Genomic DNA, 25662 nt, shown 5'->3' with positions numbered 1-25662 from the left:
AACGAGAGGGCAAGAGGAGCAAATACGAATAAGAAAAGAGAGAGGCAGAGAGACTGAAAGCGGAGGGTGAAGCCAGACGAATGCGCTGCATGAATAACATGCATTTATGCAGTGCCGACGCAATATGTAAGGAGTCCTTCTCTCCTTATCCGCGAAGGACCAAGAAAACGCGGCGGTACCTCCATATTTTAGGGGACCCGACAAAGTGCTCGATCCACGCCCCACTTCCTTTCCTCGTAGCCCATGCATTTATGCAATGACGTAATAATTTCGCGCCTACGCCCATGCGACATCACGCTCAATTTCCCGCGTTCTCCTCAATCTCCGGTGAACAACGCTTACATTTATCGTTTATTCTCAAATTTTACTTTACGTATCAACGAAGACGTAAAAAAAAGGGATTAATTTATGGGGAAAATAATATTGTGCGAATTATATTTCTTATGATCTTTGTATTGAAAAAATAAATTTAAGCTCGATATAAAAGACTGTGTTTTTACAAAAGTACAAAATATACTGCAGGAAACTGTTTTCGAAAGCCAATTATCTCAGGCAGATATACGGCGGCTATAAACGTAAACGATTATGGACGTGCTTACTGAGACGCGACCAAGTTGCTCCACACCGAGATTCCCGGCTATCACTCCTCCGTGTACCATACTCAACTGCTTAAGTTATGTGTGGCGGTTCCTGCGGTTTCTCTCTGGCCGCTCGCTGGAGTTTACACCAGCAAAGGCGTTCCCCTAACGGTATCAAGGTGCGATAGCGCGTGCCATGAAACGCTGCCCTTCCGATTGTTCAACGGACTGATACGGTTATACGAACGTGTCTGCGTATGTCTGTAAATTATATTTTCCATCGATTGCGCCGACGGGAATTTACGTTTCATCATATTTTAATTCCCGCATATTCGTTTCAGCGAACTTTAATAAATATCGCACACATTTATAATTAACGCTATCTCCGGACGAAACGTTAACGAATTTTACGTAGCCCGGGGCGCACGAAAATTATAACGATATTTCATTGTACGAAGTGGCCGGTTACATAACGCGGATCCGCGATTTGCTGCCGATTAAATGCCATTTGCCAGGAAAAATGGCGTGGGGGAAAAAATAGAAGAGAAGCTTCCAGATCGGTAATTTTGCCATCTTAACCACTTTGGTGAGTCGGGAAAGAGCAAGATTGTGTCGACGCAGAAATCACGCGCAAATCGGAAGAATTCCGCGTTTATCCGATGATAAGCTAATTTTAAAACTTGCCACGCTTTCTATTTCGAAAAGTCGGTTACCTGAGTTTGTGGCAAGTACTTCGGAAGAGATGATAAAGCCTTCATTTATCTCTCGATCGACAAACGACGATACGCTAATTCTTTTACTTCATTCCGTTGCTTTATAAACTAGGAAATATATTGCGATATAAAGGAAAAAAAGGAAGCGTATCCTCGCACAACTGCGGAATTGGCTATTAAGAACAATTAAATTTTCGTTGAAAATGCCTTTTAACCCGTTCCGACAAACAAGATTTTATTGACTTTTAATCGTTACAGCGTAAAGATAATTGGCAATATTTTGCGTTAACGTCGGTATTTCGACCGTACCTATCAATATTGCTTTAATCATCGGCGCATTTGTAAAACGAATATGAATAACCCGATCGACGTTAATTATATCTAGTACATCGCTGAAAAGAATAGTTTTAAAAAAATGATTACATTGAAACCAGCTCGCGCTGGCCTAACGGATTTGAATTACATTCCGTTTCGCTTCTTTCAGAGATACATTTTATAAACGAATGATGCGAGAGAAAGAGAGAAAGAGAGAGAAAGCGAGAGAGAGAATCGGCAGTACTTTATTGAAAATATTCATTTTGAACCCCATAGTCCTATAAGCCAATTAACGGACAAATAATGGAACACGGATAAAATTTCGGCGATTACGAGTATACGTTAAAGTTAAAAATTCTCAGTTTTGCGCGAATACTATGTTTAATTGAGGCTACGTTCGAAATATCTCTGTTATGCGTGCAGCTTTTACTTTGTCGATACAGAGTGTATTATGCCAAATTCATATGGCACAATATACATATACACAGTCAAAGCAATGTAAATGTCCCTGTAAAATATTTACACGTATTTGCGCTGAGTTGCATTGTATATTTAATTTTCTCCTTACTCCTCGCGTTTATTAAAATTGATAATTCCAAATCCTCGCGCAAATATTTATCAAACTTTATATACATCGATGTATTCAATATTAACTCTGCATTAATATCAAAATTCGAGATTTTCATCTAACTAACCGTTAACCGGCAAGCTATAGCACATAGGTATATTACACGGCTCGTCTTTTCTCGAATAATCGCCTGGCAGACCTTTCCGAACGTTGAGAATCTAAATTCTTTGGTCTTCCGCTGGAAATTCCATAGGTACAGCAAGCACGGCATAGTGCGTCAAGGCGCGTGATCCTCTTAACTGTAGTTATCGCGTAATCTACGTTCCCAAGTCGCTCTCAATCAGCGCTACGCAGCCTATAATTCAATATATCGAACCCTTATCTGGACGGCCTAAACTCCATCCACCTGCGTGCTCTCTCGCCTTCGTCTCGTATCTTAACTCCCCCTCCCCCCTTTGGCCACTCCACATGACATCCAGAGTGTTCCACTAGAATCTCGAGGGAAAAAGAAGAAAACGAGTACCCGGACCTGGTTTTGTCTTTCCACGATTTCATTTTAACGGGAGGAAGGTTGGAGCATCGTCGTGAACATCGCGGAAGGGGATGAACGGAGTTACCTTCCATCGGCGCTGCGCCTCTTAGCCCGTAATTGAATAACGTGTCTCGAGGTACGGCCGGGATCTGGATATCGCAATATAGCGGGATACGACCTTGGTCCACATCTCAGCGACTTCAATCTTTTCTTCGATTTTTTTTTCCTAACAGTGAGACGCTTCCGCTCTCGTTCGGAGATGAAATATTACTCGGCGAATCAGTCTGTACGTCTTTGGTTAGAAAATTTAATTGATAATTTTTCGTTCCTTTCTCTTCTATTTCTTTCGTTTACTTCCTTCCTTAAGTAAATCCATCCAACCGTTCGCTCATGTACGCATTCGCGCTGCGCTTTGGAAAGATGACATCCACGCGCGCGAGAAACCAGGATGATATACGCGAGTCGAACGTTTAAAATATTCACGATGTTAGTCAGGACATTCTTACTTGTCGCGGTAAATAATGCGATGTGATAAAGCGAGTTAGATTAATACCTCCTGCCGAGGTACCCGAAAAACAAGGGCAGATCGGTGCGTCGCAAGTTTTATTTCAGAGAGCGTTCTCCTCCCCACAAAGTAAAGTAATGTCGGCGTGTCTATGCATCTCATAAGCATCCATGCGCGATACACGTGGATGCTTTACGAGCGGAAAGGAAAGTAGACTTAATATATTGACACCATTACCGATATTATTACCAGCAAAAATTGGAAGCGATGTTATCGTTCTTTAATGTCATACACATCTTGCACACATCTCATTCTCAATTTTGCAAGAACTAATTTATATTGACGAAGCTTCCAATATATGTGTAATTAAATCCTGATAACATTTCCTAATAATATTAATATATAATATTAATATATATTTATTAATAATAATATTATTAATAATATTATTAATATTATTAACAATACCAATATATATTTAGCGAGCAACTATTTTAAATCAGAATGCATAAAATCGATATGCACGATGTGTGATAAAATGTAAAATTACCAAGCGTGATATTCTGTCGTCGGATGATCGGATGGTATGACATTTTCTCAAGTATACTTTCCGTAGTTAAGAACAAGTGATCCGTAAAAGCATTTTGGGTAACGCGTAAGCCTGGAAACTTTGCACCGTTTCCAATATGACGTAAAAGGTCTTTCAGAGCATCGTAGCGTCGTCACGCCTTTGGCACTCGAGCTGTATAGTAAATTTCAAGTGTCATCGAGGCGATGGCTTGAAGTAAATTCATCGTTTAACTATCTGGTTAGAAATCGTGGAAACTGAAAACACATGCTCGTACATCTAAGGCGTTCGAAAAAAGAAAGAAAACATCACGTAATACTGTATATCGATTGCAATCAATTTGAAAAAACTTTCGATGGTAGTACCATGCAATTAAAACTGGGTCAATTTGAATAATAAATTATCAGATCGATAGAAAATATGTACTATAATTTTACAACGGTAGAATCGTGCTGTTTTATATTTATGAGACAAATATATAATATAGATCGACATGAGCTCTCATGGCAATCAAAATGCGTTCTAGTAGAAAATAGAACGAATCATACACGAATATTTTCAACGACTCTCATATAAATACGTTTACACACACACACACACACACATAAATTGGATTTCAGATACTTATTCGTGTATCCCGAAATCTTGCTTTTGTACGTAGGGAATCCTACATCCCTAAGAGTAAACTTCTAACTGAACTCGCGAGAAGATCTATATATCCAGAATAGTTGGAGCGGTGGATCGGAGTACGCTGTAAAACCTCTGCCAGATTCAGAAAGATCACGCACGGGCGGGGAGCGAAGGATAAAAGAAAGCAGGGCCTTAGTTTCGAAAAAGAAACGAAAATAGTGTGAGGGGAGAACGGGCGGAGACACGGGTGGAGGATACTGCAGGCGGTACAGATATTCGTAGGTGTGCGGAGAAACAATCTGGGATATAGTCGGCGCGATACGGAACGTGGCGACGAGTGAGGAACGGCGAGGGGCGAGAGACCGGGTATAGGAATCGGAAACGGGTAAAGAAAGGGGGCGACGGAAAGTATAGTCTAGAAACTTTATCCACTTTGCATGCTGATGGTCACAGATTCGGGAAGACAAAATGGCGCGCGGTAGCAAAGGGTAGAGCGAAAAAGAAGGCGAAACAGGAAAAGAGTGAGAGGGGGGGGCCGAGGGGACGAGAGAAAAAGAAGAAGAAAGCGACTGGTGGGCGCGTGGGATCGCGATTCACACAAAATCGATTCCCTTTGTGCCCCTTACCGCCCCGGCACCACCGCGTCACCGCGCGCCACCGACCGCCTCTCTGTGTGCCTCCTCTCCAAACTTTGTAGCCAATTTACGAGCGACCAAGTCAGCGCCCTTCGATTTTACGCTAATCCGATGCCAATGTCGTGCCATAGACGAGGCGAACCTCTCCCTTATACCGAGTAGGATACCGAAGGGGATTTCATTTTCCGCGGTCCGTGCCATTCCTTCCTCGGCAAGCAGGTCTGTTTCAAGGTAACTACTTTCCTTCTCTCTCTGCCTCGGTACTCGCACTCTCTCTCGTTCCTGTATTTCTTTACATCCTCCCCTTCTTTCGTCCATCCTGCTTGTAGTCCGTTTCTCTCTGTCTCTCTCTCTCTCTCTTTCTCTCTCTTTCCCCATCCTTTCTTCACCCTACCTCGAGCTTGTCTCTCGTAACTCAGCTCTGACGAGCATCCGCGGTCGTTCGAAGAGGTAATGGGGTTTACCGGGAAGAACCGGCGGTACGTTTCATCCAGTGCGGCCGATCGAGTTACAGAATTAAGTTCAGCCGTACCGGAATAACGACCAGGCCTCTCGTTCCCTCTTCTCTCCGTCGCTTGGCCTGCTCTTCCACTTTCCGCCCAGTTTCGTGGCAGACAGGAAAACGATTCGAAACCACGATAGCGATTTAAAGAAAAATACTCTTGTTCCAGACTCGTTTGCGTGAGCCGCAAAACGCGCGATAAGATTCGATTCTACGACCACGCTTGGCAACGAGTGAAAAGTCACCGAGAAACTGGGGCTTCGATCCAAGGGCTAATGTCCCGATAGATTACGAAACGATCGGTACTCCAAGTTCAAGCACGGTATAGCGATAAAACGGCGGATCGTTATATCCGGATCGTTCCCGCGCTTCCTGATAAAGTTTCCCTGATAGGAATAAATTTTAATCATTCGTCGGATTCATTGCGCCATCATCGATACGAGGGAACGATTCTCGGCGAATGTCTTATCCGATCGCCCGCTTGTGCTCATAACTGTCCCTTAAACTTATAAAATTCTTCAATTTTTATACCGCGATTATCACGACGCGCGTGACAATCGATCGCTGATTTATGGCTGCAAGCGAGCGATCGCTCGCAACCTCGCGAGTTTACAACGCCAACAGCTGCGCAAAAGCATCTCGTACCATCTCGCGAGACGATCAGCCGCGAATGTCTCAAGTACCAATAACGCAAACATCCTGTCTACCTAAAAATTGAAATTCGAGACGATCGTATAACCGATGGCTTCTCGATGCACATACGTATTTCCAATCGTGCTATATTCGGTAACGAGCCGGATAACCGATGAAGAAAGGTAAAAACGGAAGGAAAAAGATAGAGATGAAAAAACGGAAGAAACTAGCAGGCAAACGGTTGTTGTTAAAGAGACGAGTTGAAAAGTGTAGAAGCCAAACGCTCGTAAAGAAGGTCGAACGAATCGTAAACACGCCCGTTAGAAGGAACAGCGTCAACGTGGCGCAGACAGGAGGTTGAAAATCTCGGAGTGTTCGGTTATCTCTGCACAAGGCGGAACGGAAATCGGCCTGCCGGTGTTCGATTTCGAAAACCGGCTCGGCGCGATCCGGAAAAATTGAAATTCCTGGGGAGAGAAAAATGCGGGAATATCCGACCGGGCGTGCGAGTCAGCTGTCATTCCCGTGATTGCACGTCCGTCAGTCATCAGGAACGGAATGCGCCATTTTCGCAACGCCCGTTCGACATCTCACGGACACGACGGAAGGGTTCATTAATTTTCGACGATGACGCTACAGTTCTTTCCGCGTCGGCGGGGCTGACACTCGATATCGGAGTATTCGACACGCTATGTATTTGGGAGTCATACTTGCCACGCCGAATTTCGCGTTCGCGAAAAGAATCATTTTCATAAAAAAATGTCATTATGATCGTCATGCTAATAGGTGCTAATAGGTTTTAAAACAGATGACACATGGTCACATTCTTTCCCGCGGGCTCAACTAATGTCATCTTGTGTTATGTCACCGGTAGAAATAGGTATTACTTCCACAAACACGTAAACTCTGACAAAGCGAAGATGTATCGCGCGAACGCGTTTTATGCGAATCATAAAATGCATATTCGATGCTGTCTTCGAGTCTGTAAAACTTTGCACCGTATGAAAACCGAAAGCGATTCAGCTAGGCGAATATTCGCGTCGATTTTCGTCTGGTATTTCGGTATCCGCGATCGGCCTGTATCCGAGAACGAGAGAGATAAAGAGGAAGAGAGAGAGAGAAAGACAGAAGAGACAGAGTACATCGGAGAGAAGCGATTGTGGCGGTCGTCGCGCCGCACAGTTGTAACCGTGTCGCGCACGAACGAGTCCGGTAGGTTCTAAATGGCGAGGCGGATATATCTGCGTATCGGAGGGGACTACCCCTTTATTGCTTCGCGTATGGAGTCGTAAACAATGCGTCCATATGAAACAATGTTACGGCGTTACCACGAAACTGCGCGAGAATCGCTCGGGTATTTCCCAGCAGCGCGTTTCCATCCTTAAACAACCGCGACACCCGCACCCGGTTCTCTCACCTGTCGAGGAGGCTGTCTACACCCACATGGCATTACGTTAGTTTCAGTTACAAAAAACAATGCACGGTGACACGAGGAAAACTGTGAGAAAGGTCGGCTTTCCATCATTCTTTCTTTTTTTACTCCCACGCTCGGGGTTTGCCAAAGTGCACGCTCGCGAGAACGAAAATAATTCCGCACCTATGGAAAATACGAGCGTTGAAGCGCGTGAAATGTTTTTAGCTAGACACGCCGGGTGTACGGAACTTAGATTTAAAATTGCTCTCGTTTAACTCTCCGCGTGAAATAATAAATACCAACGAAACGACACAAACGCCGCGTGACAATTCAATCTTCGTGTCGATCGCGCCAAATATCGCGCATTCGAAAAAAATATTGCCGATAGAAATTACTCCCGGTTGCTTTAGAGAGGTATTAAAACAATTCTCATTATATTGTATTGGCCACATAACACGCCGCTTTTATGCGGATTGCGATGAGATAGATTATTTAGTAGTCCTGAAATATAGCTTCCTTCTTTCCGGTACAGTGCACTCTGATCCGTTTCAGACAAACCAGCGCCGGACAATTTGCCTCGATATAATGGTTCTTGCTTACCTGCTCGCATCCGCGTGCTGGATGCTCCAAATCGTATCAACTTAATTCATATTCACAGAACGAACTTGAGAGTGGAAAGTCGGGAATCGAGGGAGAGATGGAAACACGGGAAGAGAGAGTGCGGAAGGGTCGAGATGGCTGGATTGTGGCGCGGAGGGAGGGACGAAGGGCGAGCGAACATTTGCCCGAGCGCGAGCTGGATTTTAGCCCCGCTTCCGTCTCATTACTCGCTACACTCTGATTGAATTACCTACAATCAACATCAAACATTTTTAAACTCAATTTCATGTACGCGCGCAATCGTGTATTTTCCCGCTTTTTCTGCGTTATGAAACCGCTTTGAGAAGTACGAGGGCTCTATTCCGCGAGGAGCCCGCGAGACGGGTCTGTTTTCGTATTACGCGCAGATGTACACGAGTGAGCACGTCGGCAATCGTTACATCGTAATTGCTTTCTCTCTCTTTCCTTCTCTTTTTCTCTCTCTTTCTCTATAAGAGATATTAGAACAGATATTTTTGCAAACAGACTTTAAAATTAAATTGATATTTCGAACTTAATCGTTTCAATTTAATTTTTATAAACAGGCATTTTTATAAAGTCGTTTTATATGAAAAAAATTTTATCGCAATATTCCGAAGACAATTTGACTTCATTCCTTACCCTCTTTCTTCTTCGAGCGCGTCGATCGAATCGTTGAAAAAATCCATTGATATAATAAAGATTATAATAAAGAGAAGTCGTGTGTAGTCAGTCTCGCTTTATGTGTAACTAACGCGCAGCCGCATCTTAGAGCTCTTAATTTAATAGACATTTTTACTGCGAGCTTGCTCGAATAATGTTACAATTATGCAACCAATTAGGGTTCCTTTGTAACGTAATTTGTGGACGCGCGAGCCCGACAAGGTATGTCCCCCGCCTATCGTCCCTTAGAGAGAAGGAGGTCACGTGGCATAAACATAATTAGGTCGAGGGTAAGAGAGACAGGGGGCTCGAGGGGTGGTGGAGGGCGGACTGGAAGCATACCGAGGAATACTCATCTCTGTTGCCATGGGATCCTATTAACGCAGGAAATACTCACTCGACCGAGCAGCGCGAGTGGGAAGTATTCTAATACTTTCGAGATATAATTTCGCCAGCATAAAATGCGAGAGGATCAAAAGCGATTTCAAAAGAAGCAATTAAATGTTTAATTTATATATGCAACGCAACTGGGGTAAACAGTAATATTTATATTTTATATTATATTTATATATTTATTTCTCTTTTTCTTCTCTTGCTTACGATTCAAATTATTTCTATTTCTCAATTAATCCTGTTCAATATATTTGCAGTAATACAATGATTGATATGCAGGATCATTATATTTAATCGCATTTCATTTACATATGTAACTGCTTTTTCCTAACAATAATCTCATTAAAAATTACAAGAATAGAATGTTGATGATATAAGTCGAGTGTTTTCTTTTTAATCGTGTTTCCTACTCGTTTTCATATCTGACATATTAAGAGATGATTCCTAGTTTAATACGAGCACGATTGTTGTAAAGTTATGGAAAATCCCTCATTCGCTTGTATCTCTGGAAGCGTTGATTTCGAACGGATTCTGTCACAAAGACTGGGTTTCGGAATTAAATTATTGCATGTACGCGGCTTGTTCATTGGAATCCATAATGGCGGAATTGAATCGCTTTCCCGAGAGCGCGATTGATTCGCCGAAACGAAGCACTAATCAAAATTAATTCCCATTATTTCGTTAATGACACCGTGCGTCGCGCTGCTCGTCACGCCTGCAAGCTCGATTTGGTACGAATTAAAGATAATTAAGAACCTATTTATCTCAAGGGTAAAATTTCAATCTCGAAGAAGAAGAAGAAACCTATTCTGTAACCTTTCTGTTTCTTTACCGACATAAATTGCTCCGTTTTTCCATTTGCGGAAAGAATTTATTTCGACGAAGAGAATATCGCAATTAACTAGATATCCTCGATATCGTAATATACTTAAGCATTTTTTTCATTTCGATGATGACATTTGCTGAATAATAAAATAATTTATATATAGTATAAAGCATTTTCTTTTTTTTTAATGAAAAGTCGTTAGAAACGTAATTTGCTTTGATTTTAAAGCTACTTATTTTCATGATAATTAACATGTAATTTTGGCGTCGCGGTTATGAAGGATGATAAGTCCATTAATAAGGTATGTCTCCGCACTCTCGTGGATGGAGAGAAGCGTACGTTATCGACATACAGAAATGGTCCGTCGTGTATGCGAATGCATCCAAAGCAATTCATCCACCGTACATGGAAATCTCATTAGTCCCAGATACATATAACGCCACGGTATGCCTAATGGTTGAGTTTGGATCAAGCCATAGGACAGACGCTTTACTCGGAACTTGATCGTGTCGATGTTCATAATGCGTGAGCCGTGATGCGCGCGTTGCCAACGCATAATAACCGTCGTGCCGTACAAAATTGCCGCAATCAATACGCGATCCAGCGATAACTACCACGACTGATCATGTAGCTTGTTTCGATTTGATATCTCCAGATCCAGCGCAAAATTGATCCCGAACGAAATTATTCAGTTTTAATCAGCCGTTGATTCCTTTCGGAGAGCTAAAATTAGAGACGGATTTGAATATGCCCTCTCATCGCGAGATCAAAGTGTTCGCGGAATTTCCTTTATAACCACCGACAGAGTGTCGCATTATCAATAAAGGATGCATATAATAAAATCTTGATTCGTCACGCCCTACCTTCCCCCTTTCTTTCAATGATAAGTACTAGCATTGACGGAAAGCACAGTGAAACACGACACACGGAGGCGTGCGTTACGCAACGACGAGGCAAGTAGCGAGCAAGCGGGCGAGTGAACAGGTGAGAGACAGAGAGAGAGAGAGAGAGGCAGGGACTTCATTATAACCTCATCTTTTCCCAGGGAGTGCATTCGAATTGAAAAACGCGCAGGCTTGTTTTGAGGCATGGTTACCGTGACAACGCACGTATATACACTAACACGCGTATACCGCTCACTTTCCCTCCTCGCGTTTTACCCCTCGTGCCGTCTCTCTCGCTTTTCCTCCCTTTGCGATCCTCTCTGTCCCGTTTCCCCCGTCCTCCTCGTTCTCACCCCCGCAGCCTGTATACGCCGTCGGCGTATATCGGACGTAGGCGAAGAGCGCCACTCGCACGGGGAGAGAGAGACGGGGGTGGGAGCGAGGGGCAACGGTGGAGAGAACGGGGGTGGGTGGTTGCTCGGCGCACGGGTAGTAGGGGTGAGTAGAGAGAGCGCGGGGTGAAACGCAACGGCGGCAGCGAAACGCGGAGCATCGGCGAAGCAGTCACTATGACAACGGTGACAGGCGAGGTGTTAGTGCGCATCCGTGACCACGCCTACGTCACGACGCCGTGACGTCAGAGCGTCGACGGCAGCGGCGCCAGCCGCCGACGAGGAACGTAGCGCGCGATTCTCGCCGGTACTAGCGAAGGAGAGAGAGGACGGCTGCCGCCTGTTGCTACTTCGCTACACGTCGGGTGAGCACCCTCTCCCCCTTCCTTCCTCGAGCCACTTGGATCACGCCGTCTCCGTTTCAAACGCATCTCGCGGATATAGTCGCACTCTCTCTCTTGCAACCCCACGCGGTATCCAGCCCCGCGATCCCCTTCCCATCCCTCGTTCGCCAGCCTCGTCTCTCTCGCGCCAGCGTCCTCTCGCCCTTCCGTTCTCTCGGCGGCGGTGGCGGCGGTCGTACGAAACCCCCGTTCACCATCGCCGCCGCTACCCTACCACCGGGTTCTAGCAACCCCCCTAGAACCCCTCGCTCTCTGTCGAGCGCACCCTCCCGCGCGCGTTACCAGCCAGCAGCGATCCCCACGGCCGAGAGCCGAGACCGACCGAGAGTCGTCGGCTCTCCGCCAGTCAGCCATCCGACTCGCCGCCACGTTACGCCACGCCGCGCGCTGCGTGTGTTTCTCTGCACCGCGTTTTAAGAGCCTGCGAGCGAGAGAAGCCTTATCGCGCGCCCCTCGTACCGTAAATCATCGGCGAGGCGCAATCTCGCGCGGCTTCGAGCGCGCGCGACCCCCTCAGGGTGCTGCCTGTTTAATTGTACACCTCTCTCCGTCGCGGTGACGGACAATACCGTGCGAGAGCTGCGTAGACAGAGACAGAGAAAGATTGTCGACGTGCGGAAAGGGGGGGTTCGACGAAAGTCCGGAAAGAAGGGCCGGTAAATCGCGCTCGACCCTTTGCAGCGCGCGTTATCCACATCCCGAGAGAGATCCCAAACAAGACCCAAGTCCGGGTAGCGGAGGGTGGAATAAGATACGCGCTATACGCGTGTGCGTACGGCACGCGCGCAGGTGCGCGGGCGGCTCATCGGTGACACTTAGGGAAGCAGCCTAACGTTCGCCAGACACCGGCACACGTGTCTGTCCGCACAGCGGGGGTGCGACGCGGGACGTTCCGGCGACGCAGCAGCATCACGCTCTAGGCAGCTGGTTCGCAGCATCGCAACGCTCTATTCGGAGAACGGTCTATGGATCATAGGTCAGATCAAAGTATCATATTATCGAATTATGAGATCGCGCACGCCGTCAGGGATTTCACAAGAGGGGTTGCGGGTGGTTAGGATGATGGAGAGAAAGAGTAAGCGTGAGTGAGAGAGAGAGAGAAAGAGAGAGAGTGAGTGAAAGAGGGACACGCGACGATCGAATGCGCAGCACACGCACACAGGGCGCGATACGGCCGTGGTCGATTCGAGTCGACAAGTCGGCGAGCGGCGCGTGCTGGTAACCTGTTGCCGCCGCCGTGAACGAGACTCTCGAAGCCGGTAATCGCGCGAGCTTAAGGATATATTATAGCCCAGCTGTCTAACGAAATTACATCGTCGGTAACGTTAACGAACAAGCGGGATGCGTTGTAAAGGGGTGCACTCGCGAGGACGCAGCGTTTCGACGTTTCGAGGTGCGCCCGGAATTTCGGAGTAAATAGCGAGACGGGAATGCGTCGTTAGGCTAATTGACTCTGCCCGTCAATGGGGACACGTGGGGATCTGCACCAAGCATAGATCAATTCGAGAACACGATACTCGTGGTAATAGAGAGAGAAACGGGATGGGGTTGACGTTTGCCTTCTCGAATTTCTTTCCACCTCGCTTTATAAAGTTTCCTACGAACAAGATGTTTATCGAAAAACTTCTATATTTTAAACTTTTTGTTTATTCATTAGAGCATCGATGAAAGTAAGCACTTGCTCCAGTTATTTGCAAAGAATGACATTTCTCCAATTATAAATTTTTAATATACACTCTGCATATAATGCTTGTATAAATCTATATAACACGATCTTGCAATATCTATAAGTAGTTAGACATTAATGTCCAGTGTACATTATACATACGCTCATATACACACACACACATTTACATATGCGCACAATAATATTCAGGGTGATATAAATCGCATCAGGAACAAGCTGATTTATCCATAATAAATCCAACTAATCATTGTGTCATTGCTTAAGATAAAATCAATTTTATTAAATCTACTTAAGAAAGCCGATCATTAAACGAGGTCATGAAGAACAAAATGATAGATAGATTACGCGAATATCTAGGTCATTTATCGCAATTCTTGTGCAAATGGAAAATTTATCATCGTCTTCTGGAATACATTTGCATAGTGTAGAATTCGTTTGTTCAATATCTGTTTTGAATATATTAATAACGAATTTCATGGGGAGACGAGAATCTCTCTCGTGCATATTCACGTATCCATTAAATTCTTTGAATATGAGTACCATAGTTTCTAGTGTAAAATTATGTTCTCTCCTTGACAAATTAATGTACGTTGAACATAATGTTTGAGAAAGTATCATAGTGACATATTTATAAATTTAATATTTCAATCAACAATAAAAAAGCATTTAATTAGGGCTTAATTAATTATTCTTTCTTCACATTAAAGAGATTCTCATAAGATATTAAATAAAAAATAAATTCTTATGGAAAGAAACATTAACTTATTTTCAATACAATTTCAAAACTTTGACGATTGCATAATCATAATTACATCATCATGATTACATTAATGATTATATAATTATCTATAAATATAAAAATATAGGTTAAAATACCTATTACATATTTACTGGTTAATAAATTGATTTTAAAATTAAACATTTTTACATCTATTTAAATTCTGTAGTAAATGAAAGCAGAAATTTTGACCATTTTCATCACGTATACGAGAAGAATTTTTACATACAAAATTCGATGTAAAATTGGGTATTCTCAATAGCAAGTTTGCGCTTGCTTTATAATAATGTCAACGCATATGCAAAATTTATTTTTAAATAAAATTATGCTATTTTAAAAAATATCTGATTCTGGATAATCGCGCTTATCCTTTTCGTCCTCAACAATCAATATAACGTATGCTCACAGTAAGCATATAGTCAGTGAGCTTCACGTACAGAGGAATTAGATTTCAAAGAGAGCCCTTTCCGTATTCGCTATATGCATACATTTTTTGATCGAAAGGTATATTTATTACCAAAGTAAATGCCGCGCTACGCCATTTCCAACAAATAAATTTTTTTCACGCAGATATCACGCACAAAGTAACAAAGAAAGACGATACCATCGGTCCGTGAAACTTTACTCACAGAGATACTGTAATCCACATGTATGGAATATACATACGCGTTTGTCGCGCTATATAAAAGCTGGCTGAACCTTTTTGCAATATTATACAACCTTTAACATTAATCCTGTTATAACAGAACTCGTAAAAAAATTATTTCTTCCTCTCGCGTGAGAGAAGTTCCTTTTCCAATGTAATTATATATCACGATGTAATGAATTTTCTTTCTAGAAATACCGCGCGTTGCGATCAGATCCAGTTCCTAGTGAAGACATTTGTCGATAACGCTCCGATAAATTTATTAAATGCGGTTTAACCCAAGGAGAAAGGGCCTTCGTATAAGTTTTCAGCGAGCGTGTGACATTAGCTTCGAGGGCGGACCGAAGAATGTGGAATGAGGTTGGAAAGTGGGGTACGTGAAGAAGGAACGACGCGCCGCGCGCGATATACGATATATATCTTTGGACGAGGCTACGTGACCGGAATCCCGAGGAGGTTAAAGTTGGATTTGTAACGTATTTTTCGCCGACGTGGAAATACCTATCGACTTGGCGCGTCGCGTGCAACGGCGTCCCGTAATTTCCGTCTTGCGTCCTCCTTCGATTGACACGGGGGAAGGAAAGATTTACGTTGAAAGGACCTTGGCGGCGGGACGTATACACGTACGCTTTTACGCACGTTAAGGGAGGTTTTGTCGCGCAAAACGTTTTTTAAAATGTATGTGCAAAAATTGCATAATCGGCATTTTTTCTTGGACTGTTATTTTACACTTCTCCAAGGTATCCTCGACGAGGCGCGCAGACTTGACGCGAGTCTCGTACTGACATACAAGAGGCTCGTTCCAATTTATATTCTTCCCGAAATTATGCGTCGCATCTACGCAGTGTGCGCGCGCGCACCGATACAGCATCCTTCAAACTATCGGTGAATTTTCAATTTCCTCGGTTTCCTTGGCTCCGGTCGCCGTCAACTCTTTTTTGATCGCGCATATAAAACTCCCCCGTCCGGCGTTTCAGCTCTCCCGACGCGTTTGTCCCACCGCGGCGTTATACCTTCGAAAGTTTATCCAGCGGTGCATTCTCCCAGCGGTGTTGCATTTGTCGAGATGCAACGCGATTCCGAGCAAGATAAATGAAACTCGCTGTCGTTGTTTCTTTAGTATGGCAGAGAAAGAGGATGAGGAGCATAAAATGCACGTTTGCGCTGAAATATGTTACGCTGACACGTACGCGCATACACGTGAAGAACCTTTGCATAAATTGTTAAAATAAACATTATTTCGATAATCGGTATTATTTAATTTAACGTTTCACTGGCCGCGCTCTTTAATCAAATCCGTCCATTATAATACCTTCATCTATAGATTGGCAATATCTAAAGTAGTTTGGAATTAATATTCAACATTATTATTCTTATAATTGCATATAAATAAATATAATTAAAATTATGCATAATAATGTATAAAGTATGACTGATGGAGATGAAGATATTGAAAAATTTGAAGAAGCAGCGATAATTTCGTGATGCTAGCTTATACAAAGAGTACCCTAGTCAAATATAATGCATTACGCGAATGCGTTATGACAGAGAATACAGGAAGCGTGTACGATGGGGCGCCGGAGAGAATGGAATAGACGCTATAGATACTAGAACCAGGCTGAATTATACTCCGTTATGGTTGTGCCTTTATAGGTTCTGCTTACCAGAGAGCTCGCAACACTGCGCTCCCCGATACTCAATATATCCGACACGCATATAACATGCACCCTCTAATCGGATAGAGCTTTAATCGAAAGGAGATCTACACTTTGTAGTACATACGCTCCTGATATATACCGATGCGATATATTTTTTTAGAACGCGGTATATTTGCAGGAGGTTGTAAATGCACCAAGTTTCCGACGAGAAACGATTTACACTTAAAATAGGATTGATTCAGTTTATGCGCTTAGAATCGCAAGTCTGCCTCATCGTCCGCGAATCATATCCGTTACTCCTCCTACTCGCGTTATACGAGATTCTTTTTATTATCAAACTCGCTTCGATACCGCGTCGCTCATAAACATCACAGAGGAAGATACTGGGCGAACGTGTTTACGCCTTTATTGCTAATATCGTTGCTCACGCTCGATTGTTTCCCGTGATCTTATCAGTTTGCGAAAGTGTTATCGAAAGAGAGAGAGAGAGAGAAAAAAAGAAGCCTTCTCTATCATATATATCGCATTAATATCTCCCAGTTCCTCTTTACGGCCTATGCTCTTTCCACTCAAAGGTGACTCGAATATATGAATCTTCATCATTTTAGTGCTCATCAAAACTTATAAAGTTTTCCGTCATGAAGATGCAAAAGACTAAACCAATCTCATTATTTTGTTGCACATATTCCTTCAGATTCTAGACAGTTTTATAAGAAATAAAATGCGCGAAATAAATATAAAAAGAGTTGAACACAATTATATAAATTATATGTTTAATAATAAATGTATCTAATATGTTTGATCAGATTGTTTTCCATTTGTATAGTGACCAAGTATAACAAATGCTGACAATAGCATTGCTTTATGTATTCTTTTTTAGCTCTTTATATTATAACATAAATTAATGCCATTGAATAAACTAACATGTTTCTTTTTATGTTGCAGGTAAGTGTTACATGCATCTCCAACTGTTCAACCTCCGATATGTAAGTTATCAAAGTTGTTTGTAGTCACCATCTTTCATTCTGTAACAAGAGGTAATAATCAGGCGACGCAACGGGCAAAGAGGGAGGGCAAATGCAATTCACTTTGTAATAAAAATGGAAATTAACACGAACTACGTGGACGGAAAACAAGGCTAACCTCCTCCGCCAGTAGCTCAGAGGGTAACGCGAAAGCTTGAATAAACAAACTCACCCCCATTACGCTGGTTGCCACCCTCTTTGCCGTCTCCATCAGTCTCAAGGCACGGGCCAAAGGACGTTGTTATGATTGCTAATGGAAAACTATCCAATTCAAAGAACAAAGTGAAGTAACGAGTTACTTTACCACCGCACGAATACACCGACTGGGCTGCGAAACTTTTGGGCGGGGCGGATGGGGAGAAAATAGCACGGTTTGTTAACATTAGCAATGAGAACGGCAAAAGATCGTGAACGAATGAAAGCGGCTTTATTTGCCGCGTATAAATGCATCCTTATCACAATATTGGAAAGGGTGAAATTCTTATGCAACGAATATTGCGAACAAATAGAAAATCAAAAAATTTTCCTGCGCTTATTGCTGTAACCATCTTTCGCTCGTTGAAATAATAATTTAACGCGATTCACGTTCTTATAATATTATTTATATTTGTATCCTGTGTAATTTTAAGACGAAGCAATTTCTCTTATATCGCTTACCAACGAATCACTGTGAATGTACGTAAGATATTCGTAATATAGTCTGTTCACGAAATTTTCTTCGATAAACGAATTTAACAAATTGCACAAAATGAGCTTATTTATTCAAAAGCTAGACGTTCTTAAATAAACGTGGCGAGACATTTTCGGTGAAAATTAACTGTGATGTTTCTACATCTTATAAATCTGTCTCTCGCGCTCAAGCCAGGACCAGAAAATTACGATTCGTATATACATCGTGATGCATATAAATCTGGAACAGAACGTTCCCAGCATTCGAGATCGCGTCCAATGCGCGCCCCGCTGTGCCAAGTACCGTTTGATCTCTCTGAATTTCTCTGGCTCCGGCGAAATTATCCGACAATTAGCAAGACCTTGCTCGTATTCGAATACCTACATCCGCCCACCCCGCCTCCGGCCCCTCGCGGGAGGCCGCGGACTTTTTAAGCTTAAGAGTCCCGGCAAGATTTAAATTTCAAAATTTCAATCTGGCTTGCAAATCTGTCCGCCTCCTTCCGCCCGCGCGAGCGAACGACCGCGCTTCCGCCTTCTCCTAGACGCAGCCAGATTGCGCGAGTCCGACATCAAAAGTCTTTTACGTCGCGCGTGCTCTTTTTTCCCTCCTTTCTCTCTTGCTCCCCATCTTTCTCTCGCCCCTTTTCTCCCCCCGACCACGCTCATCTGCTACTCTTGGCGCTCTTGCGTAAAGTCGTCGAATTGAAAATTTCATCGTTGAATGGAAACACGCGTGCACCGCTGGCAAACATCCTCTATCGCTTTTATTGCACGAAAAATGAGGATTAATAGTGATTTTTATCGCAAAACTGTTAAAGATCTAAAAAAAAAAAAAAACAATTTTATGTTAAAATACAAAAAAAGACAAAAATGGAGTAATGTACGTTATACATACCTATATTATAGTCGCTCGACTTATCAAAATTTATTTTTAGCATTATTAATGAAGTACTTTGATTGAAAATCAACTTCAGTTTTTAAAATTGACATGTGGAGAATTATTGTGTAATATATATAGTTGATGAATCATACGTTGAGCACAAAAATACATATGACAATTATTCTTGAAAAATGTAATGCATCTCAAGAAGAAAAATTAATCATGTTCCACGTACATTTGCTTTGTATATTCATAGATATGTAAAGTGAGTTTCACTACACAATGAAAACATCAATACGATCGCCGTGCCACATTCGAGAGATAATTTTGGCTTTCCTCATAAAAATCACGCCCGGTGTGACTTCGTCAGCATAATTACTTTACGGGATATTAAGGTACAGTGAGACACTCGCGTACCTGAAGCGCCAGAAGCGGAGCTTGTCAACCGACGAAGGGCAACGTCGCGTCTCGGGGCGGTGACGCGCGGTCAGGGGCTACGCGATGGCGAGCGCGCCGGCGAAACTTTTAATTTTTCCTCGAAAAACTTTAGCTGCTCGTTACGTCGTCCCGAGTGCATCGCGCGGCTGGCGACAAGGCGGGGGCGAAATTAAAATTCATGCGGCGACGCGCCTTTTCTCGGCCGCGGGTCTCGCGGGATGTACGAGGCGTCCTGCGGGGCGAAACGCGCGCGATGAAGGACATCGCCGTACGTCGTCGCGCGAGTACCAGCGGAAAAGAAAGTGGAATGGCTAAGGAAGTTCGCGACGAAGCGTGGGGAATTTACCCAAATTTGCAAATCAGATTCGCCACCTGGTAGGGCGTGCGTGCGGGCGCTCTTTCGCGTCAATTATCGTATTATCCGAATCATCTTTGCTTCACGCACGATTACATTATGCATTACGTCGCGACTTAAATTATGTGGATCATTAGTTTCAACTTTCAAAAAGAGCGATGTATTTCTTTTTATCATTGAAGTAAATATTTCATCCGTATATTTGATATAGATAGAATTATTCGGCGAATAATTCAGTCAAGATAATTACACGAGTTCTCGTGAAGTTCGGTAAATTTTTCGTTGCGCCGCGCGCGGAATAGCGCGTCGCTCCGCGTGATTCCAATAAACGGGCTGAAATTCGCGTTACGATCGCCGGTAATCGGAGTTTCGATTTTACAGCCCAGTGGGCGCCGTCAGATATTAATACCACTCGAGCCCTTTGTTCCGGCCGATTTTATAGCGAGCGTGCTTGCGCGCTATTCGAAACGGGTCGTTCATATAATTTTTCAGAATGCCAGTGCAGCCCAGCACTCCGTGACAATCGCGCGATCGACACGCGAGCTGACGGGTCCTGATAAAACTTCATTCACAGGCCAACACCGAATTATGATCCGCGAATCAGCGCACCGATTTAAAACGCCCACGCCAACCGCGCCGCGAAGTTTCGCTCCCCGAGGAAATTACATCTTACAAGCTCCGTGGTACGTGCAAGTTACAACGTTTCAATACGGCTCGCATGCCCAAACTTTCGCGTCTCGCGCGCATTCCAGCTTTCACCGGGATAGTTCCTTGTATCGCGATATATCCGGCTCCATGGCGAAATCTCGTGACAATTACGTTAATGGAGCTTCCACGACAAACTCTGCGAATGATTACCGCGGCAGGAGAAACGAGATTGTTCGCGTTCGAAGACAGGAGCGGGAAATTGCTGTGCCGTGTTTTCTGCTTTAAATTAAAATCGCTCGTGAACTCGCTCGCGAATAGGACAAATCATCGTCGATTGCGAGATCGCGATTTTATATCCCTTTACCGGTACTGTCCTCTTCCGTATCCTGACACATCTTTCGTCTTCCTTATCCCGCATCATCTCGCGGAAGTTTCCGAAACTGGTGCGTCTGCTTCGGAAAGTTTTAACGAGATCGATTTTACGCCGGGACGAACGACGAAGGTACCAGCGAACGAAGGGATTGTCCTGGGAATGCTGGACGACGTTTTGTTGACAGTGAGCCACGTATTGTTCCTCGAGTCCTCTCTCTCTCCCCCTCTCTATTCTTTTGCCGAATGTGAAGTACTCGAAGCTGCTGCTACGCTTCTTGAAACTTCAATGCTAGGCCGCATTGTAGTTTGGCGAGCATTCCATTTTCGATTTTCTTACGCAACTTCAACTTTCTCGGTATTTATTATTATTTTATCGTATTGAAAGCGTATTCGAAGCGCAATGTTCGATTAAATTCAGCCAGAGCGATGCGAGTAAGGAGCGCTTATTGTATTTCCTCTACAATCTTCTTTCTACCGAAAAACAAAATTTTATTTCTGATATAAATATCGATGTAACGTTCCATGAATAAATGCATATGTTTCGCATGCGTAAGATTTTTATAAATAATATAAAAATTCGATATGCCACGACACGTAGACGTCCACAGGTTCTGATATAAATTGAAGCAAATTTCATCGCGGATGATACATGTACTCGAAATTGCACAATTTTTCTCGCGAATCTTATCTAAAATTTCCTAATAATCTGCAATTTCCGATTAATACTGCGATTCAAAATTACTACAATTATGTAAATATCGGTGGCGGTCCATATTCCATATCACAGCGTTTCATGCTCGTTTATTTCGTAATATGAGTCGGCGAATAGCACATCGTCACTAACGTAATGAGGGCATGACGGCAGAATATGCAGGTCCATATCGGCTGCATATTAATATCATATATATGAAAATTATAGATTCCGCATATCTCTCTGCAATCATTCGAAAGTAACGCATAGCTAATTCTTCGCTTTTGTGAAAACTAACAACCTGCTAAATCTAGCACGCATTTGTATTATGACACCATAGCAACAGTAGTAAATTCATTGTTTGATAACAGAAATGCAATATATGTACAATGGCCCGGTAATATTTACTGCATACAGAGCTGAATGCGGAATACATTACATATTATTGATCCACGGTTCCAAGCACGCTTCAAAAATTTTAATTTTAATGTTTTAATGTTTTTTTTAGCCAACGTGGAGCCAATCCGTTCGTTAACTGAAGTGCCAAAAAATACTAAAACGGAATGCGTTCCTCGTAATAATTACAGGATGTATAAAACAAATTATTTTATGTAATACGATGCATTTTCATGGAAATATTAGTACTAGCATGCTAAAATGCACACTTCCCTTTATACATTTTCCTCTATCATTAATGCGAGTGTAACACTCGGACATCAAGTTTCGCAAAAACGCGGAAAGTAATCTGGCTTAAGTTTCCATTTGCAGCGACATAAAATTCGCGGCTATGCTAAAGAGGTTTACCAGATGGATTATTTGTGTGAAATAAATTTCGCGCATACGGAGTTTGGCGCGCATAGAATCAGCACTTTCGTTAGCCGCGAAGGATGGCTTTTGAAAGGACTGTTCAAGGTATTAAGGCTCATGCACGAAATTGAAAACGTACGCTTCGCGGAGGCGACCGGGGATGGGGGAAAGAGGACGAAGAGAGGGTTGGGAGGCCAACGTGCAAACGGACGGCCAAACCAATTCCACACCCCAACTCAGCGTCAGTCACTGTTTCCAATCCCATTAGCGACATGGTGATTCGTGAATGGGCGCGAAAATGCGAGGCTTTTAATCAACGAGACTCATTATCATCAAGCGTTACGCGATTTTCACCGCGTCGCCCTTGCGAGTTAATGAATAGAATCGATCTGAATGATACTCGCGTACGGCAGTTTGCGTCGTAAGATTAGCAGCGAACCCGCGGGCAATCTGCATTTCTCATATACGAGAAACCGGCGAAAACGGACGTTACTAATGTGTGTCTATTAATCGAGGCGGGGCAGTTAGAAGCTTTTATGTAAGAACTTTCCAGGTGCCGTTTAATCTAATGGCACTTGGAGACTTTGCGCATAAAGCTTTTCATTTATAACACCTTGCACAGCGCGCCGAGACTTAGATATGGTTTTAACACCAAGTTACATACCATCTGATGGTCCGAACATGTTACTCGCGTATCTTGCGCTCGTCCACCGGAGATTATCCGCGATCTACTTGATAATGGCGCGGATGCTTCTTCCGCAAGGTAAACGATTCGGAATCTGCATTCTGTTTACTCATCCCACGGCGACCCTCGATTCGCTTTTATACCTCTCCGAAGAAACCTTCATACCCGCAATTGCCTGAACGATTCGCATTACTCCCACGGGCATCGTGGTCGACAAAATACGTCGTTTTGCGGACACTGCATTCCCATCTGGGCTTTTCGATACGCGCCACGAGCACGAATTCGTCCAGACAGCGAAAAAACATTTGGTTCGCTTCGAGAGGGAGAGGGCACGAAGGAGGAGACTAGACGATAATAAAAGAAAGCGAGCAGATGGCGGACGTTGGCGCCGCGCTAAAGTGACGTTATTGTGATACAAATTGAGATATAGAGTGCCAGAGGTGGTTCGGGAGGCGGTGACGAAGAAGGTTGAAGGATCAGCCGAAGCTGTTAGTCTTGATTATCGTGGACAGTCGTCTCGGAACCCTCGCGATGTCGACGCGAATCCGGGGAGAGAAGACGCATGGTGTCCTTCCCAACGTGTAGTCACGGTGTCCTCCGTACTCATTGGGGGGCTATTAATTTGTACAAATGCCATCCTTTATTAGACACAAGCTCATTAGCTCCGGGGAATGACATGTAACACACCATTACTATATGCGTGGTCGGCATTTTAAAGCAATCTAACAGCATGTAGACATTTAATTTTTTTTAAATATATAATTGTTTTCTTCTTATTCATATATGCACATATGTTCATTCATAAAAGAAGAATATAACGTTATATTCTTCTTTTATATGGAATGATTAATTTTTCACTTTTTTATTTAAAAAAAAATTATCGTTTACACTTAATGTCTTTAAACATTAGCGTGCAAATTATACATATGTACATTGGATAAGGTAATAAATATTATTTACAAAAAGAAGGAATAATAGAAGGATTAGCGTACTCTTTTAATTTCGTTTATTATCATCGACCAAAGTAGGTGCACGCAAAGCTCAGACGACTAAGCTGATATATATATGTACATGTACATACGTGTATGTATATATGTATATATGTATATATATTGCGATCAAAGTGGGCGCGTTTTATCGAGGTGCTTGAATCCGAATATACCGTAAAGCTTCAGGGCTACTCGGCAGTTTAGCGACGCCGACATAGTACCATCCTCATCACTCTCCGCGACCATCTTGCCTGGCACTTCGGCAAGAGCTTTATTGAAGTCCAGTCAATCTCTGTCGCCCGTAGTTTCCGATCTGAAGCGCACCGTCCGGCCTTTGAACCGGTACACCGATAGAGGAAGCGAGGGTGGACGATCGGCTTTATATATAAACTTGAGAGACAAATGGCGCGAGGTCGTACTATGGCGGTAAAGGCGCAAGTGCTAGGACCAGGTGTAGCACCGAGTATATACTGTCGGTGAATGGGCCGTCGGTAATTAAAATGTCTCCCTTAGGAAGCTACATGCTGTAGTGGCTATAGCTGACATTTTGTTCTGGTATATTTATCTATTTACCAGTGTGACATACCGGTCTTTGCGAAGCATAATCGGTCATTGATGTGTAAGAGGCAGTTTAATTACTGGGACGTTATAATTTTGCATTATTAATAAGAGTGGATCGCATTGTAAATATCGCGGAATTTACAATTTAACGAACGTTACTGTCATTTTTTGACAATAAAAAGCGCCGTTAAATGTAAAAAATTAAAATTCTTTTATCCTATCGAGTGCAATATACACACTTTAATATTTCAAACTTTATATATATTTTTTATTAAATTTTTGGTTTTTAAATTCGATATATTTCTATTTAAAAAAAAATAAATAATATCGAATATTAATAAATAATAATGTTTTTTGTTATTTGCGCTCGATCAATTTGCCGCACATATCTAAGAAACAGATTTTTTGCACAACAGGAATATACAATCTGTGCATCTTCCAGCGCGAAATCTTCGGCAAATCTTTGACACTTTCAGCCTCGTCGTGTTCCGATGGGCGGTAATGCTCGCTTACTCCTCTCTGGCACTTTTTCGCCCTCGTTCCACTGCTTTCTTTCTCGTTAGTAGTTTCTTCAGATGGAGAAAGCCGCGGGCCATGCGATTCCGAACGACATCGGTGCGCGCAACGCTACCTAAAAGTGCCAAAAACTTTCGGCGAAGAGAAGTTTCTCTAAAAGTCACACGGATCGCGTATTATCTCCCTTTCCTTTTTTTACCTTTTTATTTTTTTCTTTCAGTTTGCTAACACATAGTGCCGATGACACGCGAGATTGGGCGGAGTAATTTCGGTCGAATGGTTCAACGTACGGCGGCGGGGCTTCCCTCCGTCCTTAAAACTGCGAAAGATAAGTTGCGAGCTGACAGTATATTTTCGCGTGCGCGCGAAAGAATTTTGTCGACCTTCGTCACTCCTCGCTGGCGGTAACGTAGAAGGCCAGCGAGGAAAAGAGGATGGATCTTTAGTCTCCGGGGATTATGGACCTTCGTCGATAGTCCTG

At 43.2% G+C, this 25662-nt stretch overlaps 2 protein-coding genes across 5 annotated transcripts in view; one reads left to right on the top strand and one right to left on the bottom strand.

Moving 5' to 3' along the window:
• The window catches only part of LOC145963447 (uncharacterized), a 443557-nt gene that overhangs the window by 239737 nt on the left and 178158 nt on the right, over positions 1–25662 (bottom strand). The window lies entirely within an intron of this gene.
• The window catches only part of LOC145963440 (CUGBP Elav-like family member 4), a 243681-nt gene continuing 230132 nt past the window's right edge, over positions 12114–25662 (top strand). For both annotated transcript variants that reach the window (XM_083085398.1, XM_083085393.1), the window contains exon 1: positions 12114–12749. The gene's annotated coding sequence lies outside the window, so the exon portion shown is untranslated. The remainder of the gene's footprint in view (positions 12750–25662) is intronic.

This window comes from Camponotus vicinus, unplaced genomic scaffold (assembly GCF_025532165.1).
Source record: "Camponotus vicinus isolate PSW18456_S1 unplaced genomic scaffold, iyCamVici1.0 SCAF_12, whole genome shotgun sequence".
Classification (NCBI taxonomy): domain Eukaryota; kingdom Metazoa; phylum Arthropoda; class Insecta; order Hymenoptera; family Formicidae; genus Camponotus; species Camponotus vicinus.
The sequence above is the reverse complement of the archived record's forward strand: the minus strand, read 5'-3'. Positions and strand labels throughout refer to the sequence as shown.